Source organism: Elephantulus edwardii, unplaced genomic scaffold (genome assembly GCF_000299155.1).
Source record: "Elephantulus edwardii isolate Elephantulus edwardi_28Jun2011 unplaced genomic scaffold, EleEdw1.0 scaffold00212, whole genome shotgun sequence".
In the NCBI taxonomy this organism is placed as follows: Eukaryota; Metazoa; Chordata; class Mammalia; order Macroscelidea; family Macroscelididae; genus Elephantulus; species Elephantulus edwardii.
The window spans coordinates 2196393-2203998 of NW_006399962.1; positions in this window are offsets into that span (position 1 = coordinate 2196393).

Genomic DNA, 7606 nt, shown 5'->3' on the forward strand with positions numbered 1-7606 from the left:
GGGCGGACAGAGGCCCCTGGGCCTGGGTTCCGTGCTGGTGATGCGGGGGAGGTGGGTCTGGACCTGAATCGCCAGGACGGGCCGGTCCCGAGACTTCCCAGACGTGCAGTGTGCTGCGCTGACAAGAAGCTGGCCCGGGGAAGCAGGACGGAGGACCGCGGCCAGCCGCCACCTGTGGCCTGTGCAGTGGGACCTCAAACTGTTGCGCCCTTGTAGTGCATGGAGGTGACTAGCTCCATGTGATTCTTGAATTTCCTTTGAACATTAAAAAATGGGAAGGCGAGATTCTCGCTAGAGTGTTTAAAAATGTACGGATTTATTATAGGGACAGAGATTTGAGTTGTCACATACAAGGAGATGTTTCTGGATCTGAAAAGTTGGGCCTCCATTAAGCTTTTAAGAACTCTTGAATCTTGCCCCTTCCCCCAGCTTTTTTATTTTGATTTTGATTTTTATAGAGCCAAATTTCTTCATTATTTGTGATTATTATCCTAGTAGCTCCTCGGAATGTTTCTTCATTCAAATAATTTTTAGATAATAATGACCGAATGCCCCAGAGATGTATTAAAACCTAAGAAAAATATGGTAGAATGTAAATTAGCATTCCATTTGGATACCTATGTTTGTCAAATAGACATTAGTAAAATTTAGAAATCTAATTCTTGTTGAAATCGGTGGAGGAAGGAGGTAACAGGTTCCTCTTTAGGAATGTCACAATGTCTAAGGATTTTATTGTATTTAAAATCTTCAAATGTACACTTGATTCTGATATTTGTGGTGCCTTTACTTCCTAGTGAACTTTTTAATTTTATTTCTCCACTATTTTGTTTTTATCATTTTGTGAAACCCTATAGCTACCTGTGACATCATGATGGAAAAGGTTTAAATCGTGGTGAAAAGTGGTAGGTTACGTCAGTCCACTTCTTGATTGTATTTTTTCCCCCTGTTCCTCCCGAAGGTTGAGAGGACAGAAACTTTATTGATGAGCTCTCCCACTAAATTAAGTAAAAACTTCAGAGTTGTAGTGTTCACTGTATTATCTGTACTGTAGAACTTCACAATTAAAAAAAAGTTGCCTGTATCAAAACAGTTCATTTGATAATTTTTAATGAAGAGCCAGAAGACAGATGTATTCTTTTGTTTCTGAAAAAAAAAGAAAAAGTGGTGATTGCAGTTGCTTTTAAGGCAGTAGATCTGTAGTACCCCTTTTACCTTAAATATACACACCTACCTCACACACATGCACATCACACACACACATATCACATACATCATGCACTACACTCACACACACACACACACACCCCCTCACGCTACTTCTACACTAGAACATATGTACTTGTTCCCTCATCTGGGGTGATCATTCTTTGAAGTTGCATGTCCAGTCCTCTCACCTCCTTCAAGTTTTTACTTAGTTGTCACAATAAGAGACATTTGTCTTGCTATTTAAATTGCAAAGTTCCTTCCACACAAACATTTATATAATCCATGCCTTTTCAGACTTCACTCATTGATTGTCTTCTAACCTTTATAAACTTACTGAGTATTTTAGTCTCCTCATCCTATTTTGAGGAGTCTTTGGTGACTCAAAGGCAGAGACTGGGTATTGGTTGTTCTTGGATGTGTTGGGTAGATTTGCACTGAAAAAAAAAAAGAACCCTTAAACTCATTGCTGTTGATTCAGATCCGACTTGTAACTGAGCCTTCAGTGGGTTTTCAGAAGCACTAAATTGCTCAGGAAAAGATTGCCCCTTTTTTCTTTCTCCCCAGGAACAGCTTGTGGATTCAGACTACCTGCCTTTTTGTTGGGACTACAACTCTTGACTCATAAGACCACCAGAGCTTCTGTACGTTTTTACTGGAATCTTAGACTCTCAGGTCCTCTCTGGAAGACCTTGAGATGGTTTATCTCTCAGTTCTTGCCATACTTCTCTTTTGACAGGTCTTGTACTTTCAGGTCATTAACTTAAAGCACACTGAAGGCAGAAAGAGTGTGGAAACCTTAGGTGCTGGTGATCTTAGAGGAAGATTATTCCAGATCTCACATGGCTAGTATTTTCCAGTTGCTTCAGGTTCTTCCCTAGAGTTCCATTTATGTTTTTGGCCTCAAAGTTTACTAGGTCGGCTGGTTGCAGTGTGAATCTTTCAGTATATTAATTAATTAATGCTAATATTTATAGCCCTGCCTTCTGAACTAGATAATACCTCTCTCTTTTCATGTGGAGCCAGTTGAGTTAAAAAAACTTAAGTTTTCGTCTAATAGTGGGTCTCTATAATTTGTTCAGTGTTGGAGAGTGATCCTTTTCTCCTCCACAAATCCAGTTTTGGAGTCATTTTTAAAATTTATCTTTATTTACCTGAGAGTGAATGGAACAGAGCTACTGAGTTCAGCAGATTGGCCATTTATTTCCTTTCTCTTTTCTTGGTTGGTGCATTTGTTACCTTCATTGACCTTCTGGCTAAAGTGGCCTGGATGGAATTTCTTTTTGGGTCAGTCCCTGACATTCTTTTCCAGTGTAGGATGGCAAAGGGAGTGAGGTAGTGCTTTCAACACTTTGTAGCTAGTGGCAAAGCTAAGGCGTTTGCTTAAGTCTTTGCCAGGACCTTGAAAGCAGTCTGACATAGATTTGTTTTGGAGTAGAATTGGTAAATCTGGTATGCGTTGAATTAGATGTGGTTCTGATGTTATTCATTATAAAGAGGTAACTGCACCAGAAGTCTCTTAATACATGTTTAATGAATAATTTTGGGCATAATTTAGATAGATCAGTAAAAGTTTCCACCATATTTTTGTTGTCTTCTTTTCAAGTCCTTTCACAGGAGTCTAGAAAGTCTCAGGGTTGACTTAAGTGGCATCTCACTTCTTGTAGGTAGATACTGAAGACCAAAGAACAGACCTTAAGTTTCAGTGTAGCTATTAGTTTTTTTAATGACTAGTAGTGCTTACTCCTTTGACAGACAAAAATCTTTATAAACTTGTAAAGATTTTCCTTTTCAGGAAAAGGTAGATTTTGAAGAAGAAATAAGTGTTAACATTTTGATTACACATCCTCAGTGAATAAAGAGGAGAAAGATTTTATGAAACTGTGTGTGTTTAAGATTTTTTCCTGTGCCTCTTTCAAGATTGGATAGGGACTTTTGAGTGTTTCTCTGTGTTGCCGATTTACAAGTAGGAAAAATAACTGGACACATGGCTTGAAGATTGTGTATAAATACAGTTGGTGGGTCTAATTTTAGAGACCTTCTTCGTGCACAGTAGCCTCAATGTTTTCCTTACACTGTGTTTTTCCTTTTCTTCAAAGAAAGCATTCCACCTAACAGTCTTTTAGTAGCTTTTATTCTTATGGCTGCCAACTTAATAGCATTGTACCTGTTTGGTTTCCACCTCTCTCATTTCTATCTTAAGGACTTTGGGTTTGTTTCTGAAGACAGATATTGTCAGGGAAGATTTATTTATTTATTTATTTATTTTATTCCTTTTTGAAATCCCTTAGGTTTCTGAAAAACTAGACTTATGGTAACCTCATGTGTCAGAGTAGAATTATATTCCAAATAGCTTTTTTACCTTTTTCTGGGACTGATTGGAATCTCCACCCTTTTGTTTAAGCAGTTGGCCACGTTAAATTTGCCATTTAGGGACTTCAGGTTTATTTAGAAATGAAATCTACTCGCCTGTGTTTTTTTTTTGCCCCTCCTGTAAATGTTGACATGGAAAACTCTTGATTGCAACCTTCTGCAGTGATTTCATGCTTTTTATTTGGGATATATGAAAGGAAAGATTCTGGAATGGTTTATAAATACACATGTTTGCGGCTTTTTTGCAAAAATCCATTTGTGTCTCTACAAAGAAAGTTGTTACAGCTTTGGAGTTTTGACAGTAAGTCTTCTAGGGTCCTTTTCTCAAAACTCTTGTTGCCATCAAGTAAGAACTGATTCATAGCTGACCCTCCAGTGAGTTTTTAGATGCTGTAAATTACATGGGAGGAGATTGCCCATCTTCCTCCTGCAGAGTAGTTGGTCATTTTGCACTGCCTGTGTTTGAGTTTGTAGCACAACCTACCCAATGGGCCAGTACTTTTTGAGAAAGAACTGACCAAGTTGTGACCCCTGGTATGCATCTAATAAGCTCTGGTGCTGTATCCCATAGGGAGTTGTGCTGCAGACCCAAAGGCCATGCCTCTTTAAGGGTTCAAATTCCCAGGCGATCCCTAAAGAAAGAAAGGCAGTTTCCTCTTCATGGTATTGACAGCCTTGGAAACCCATTGGAGGGTCAGTTATGAGTTGGTTTTGACTTGACATCAACAAGAGTTGATTCTACAACTGAGAGAGAACAACAGCAAGCCTTAGATCATCATATCTCCTCCAAATCAAAACACTTTTGATTTTTAAAGGCCTTTATCCTTCTTAGTTTGTTAATTACAAAAGCATAAAAAAAACCCTTTTCATGTGTTTATTTTCAGACTGTGGCTTTTCTAAATTGTCATTTTGTGATTTTTAGAGAAATAGTTTTCAAGCCTTCCTGGGTATTTCTTGTGGCAGAGAAGATGAAGCTGAAAGCTAAATGCACCTCTAAGTACTTTCCCCTAACTTGGCCAGTGTCCTGATTCTTTCATTTCTCTATAGTTAAAAAAAAAAGGGAAAAAATAGGGGGGAGGGAGTGGGCAGGGAGAAAAGTGCAACAATGAATGACTGGAAACTCTAAGTCTCTGTAAATGTTCATTAAAATAAATTAAAAAAAGGGAAAAAATAAAAACAAACAACCCTAGCCTAAACAAACCAATTGCATTTGAGTTGATTCTGACTCACAGCATCAAACCTCCACTCCCTCCTCACTCTCCCACAGTGTGTGTCAGAGTAGACCTGTGCTCTTTAGTGGAGGTGGCTATGATCTTTCGGAGATCCCTGTGTGGCGCAAATGTCTTATTAAGTGCCTTAGAGCCCACTACAAATCATGTTGTGTACTGTCCAGTTGGAACTGACCCATAGCTAACCCTCCCAAGGGTTTTCAGAGGTGGTTTAATTGCATTGGAGAAGATTGCCCATCTTATAATGCATTTGAACCATGTACCTTTGGAATTGCAGCACAGCTTCTTACTGCTAGTCCATGAGAGCTCTTATAACTTACAGTTACCTTATGAACAACCCTTTGAACCCTGTTCTATCCTTTGTCATCTTTATTACCCTGACAATTTTGAGCCCATTGTTGTGTTACTGTCAATCCATCTCACTGAGAGTCTTCCTCTTTTTCACCACCCTCCACCTTTCCAGCATAGTCAATAAAATCAATAAAACATGATGGCAATTTCCAAGGAATAGCCTCTCTTAACATGTCCAAATTATATGAGAAGAAGTTTCACTATCCTTGTCTTCAAGGAGCACTCTGGTTGCATGTTCTCCAAGACATACCTCATACATGTTTGTGCTTTTGGCAGCCCATAGGATGTTCAGCACTCTTCTCCAATACCACCAGTTAAAGGCATCAATTCTCCTGTCAGCCCATGTCTAACTTCTCCTGTCATCCTTTAGGTTATGCTCTTAACAGTGTCACAGAAGGCAGCCAGACAATCTGCTTCCATCATTCAGCCTAGAAAATCTTGTGGAACAGTTCTACTCTATACCACATGAATTTGCGATGCGTTAGAATCAACCTGACTTTTGATCCCCCTTCTCCTTGTACCTGTGCTTTCTAGATCTTTGTGTCTTCTGTTAATAATTGTGCTAATCACACTCTTGTTTATTTTATATTTATGGAGTTTAGTTTGTGTCTATTATCACTGAACAATATCACTAATACCACATGCAAGTACAATCTTGCTGGAGATTATAAAAAAAAAAAGACTGAAACAATATATTGATAGAAAACTGCCAGAAATTCAAGCTGGATTCAGAAGAGGCCATGGAACAAGGAATACGATTGCTGATGCTCGGTGGATCTTGGCTGAGAGCAGAGAATACCAGAAAGATGTTTAGTTGTGTTTTATTGACTCTGCAAAAACATTTGACTACATAGATTATAAAATAACATTGAGAAGAATGGGGATTCCAGAGCATTTAATTGTGCTTATGCAAAACCTATACATAAACTAAGAAGCGGTTGTTTGAACAGATGAAGTGAACACTATCTGGTTTAAAATCAGGAAAGGTATATGTCAGAGTTGTATCCTTTCCCCATACCTAGGAAGTCTGTAATGCTAAGCATCTCATTTGAGAAGCTGAACTACATGAAGGAGAATGTGGCATAAGGATTGGAGGAAGACTTATCAATAATCTCTGTTATGTGGAGGATATCACCTTGCTTGCAGAAATGTTGTTCTTTTCAAGAAGAACTGAAGAACTTACTGAAGAGGATCAGAGACTACATACAACCCTCAATATGAGTTACATCTCAATGTCAAAGACACAAGAATCCTTACCACTGGAGCAGCAGGCTAATATCATGATAGATGGGCAAATGATTGAAGTTGTCAGTGTTTCATTTTGCTTTGATCCACAGTCAACACACATGACAGCAGCAGCCAAGAAAGCAAAAGACTTCTTGCATTGAGAAACTACTGTCAAGGACCTCTTCAGAGTGCTTTAGCAAGCATGTTAGTTTAAAAACTAGGGTATACCTGGTCCAAAACATGGTCTTGTCAGTTACTTCCTACACATTGCAAAGTTGGACATGAATAAAGAAAACCAAAGAAAAATTGATGCCTTTAAATTGTAGAGCTGGCGAAGAGTATTAAATGTCCATTAACTGCCAAAAAGCGGGGAGCTCTGGTTACCTAGGGTGTAAGGAGTTGCACTGCAAGTCCTCATCATTAGAACAGTAGAGCATCATGATAGGTAAAGAAAAGACTGTAGATGATTTCGTCTTACTTGGACACACAGTGAACACCCTTGATACTAACAGTCTTGAGATCAGGAGACATATAGCTATTGAGGATCTTTCCGAAGTCCTGAAGAGCAGTGTTGTAAGTTTAAAGAGTAAAGTGTATATGATGCAAGTTACAAGCTTTCCAGTCACTTGCTATGCATCTGAAAGCTGGACAGTAGATAGGGATGGAGAAGAGTGCTGAATATCCCATGGACTACCAAAAGAACAGACAAAGAGGTCTTGGAAAAAGTGCAGTAACAGTTTATAGATGCTTCAGCACCACTCATGGCACAGTGTTCAAAGTACTCAGATACTAACTGAAACATTGGTGGTTTGAACTGACCAGCTATTTCTCTGGAAAAGAGATGTGACTCTTTGCTGAATATTTACAGCCTTTGAGATCCTTTTGGGTATTTATTTCTACCCTGTCTTTCCCATGGCAATATGTCTTTTAACTTCCTGGCTGCTGTTGCCAAGAGTGTTGACTGTGGAGCCAAACAAACTGAAGCTGTGAACAATCTCAATCGCTTTACCATCCATCCTGATGCTGCCAAGTGGTCCAGTGGTGAGACTCTGTCATCTTGACATATTGAAGGCTGCAATCTTTGACCCTCGTCAGCAAGCGCATCAAGTCCTCCTCAGTTTTAGCAAGCAGGGTTGTGTCATCTGTGTAATGCAGATTGTTAGATGTTCCACCAATCCTGACACCACATTTCTCCTCATAGAGCCCAGCCTCCCGGATAATCT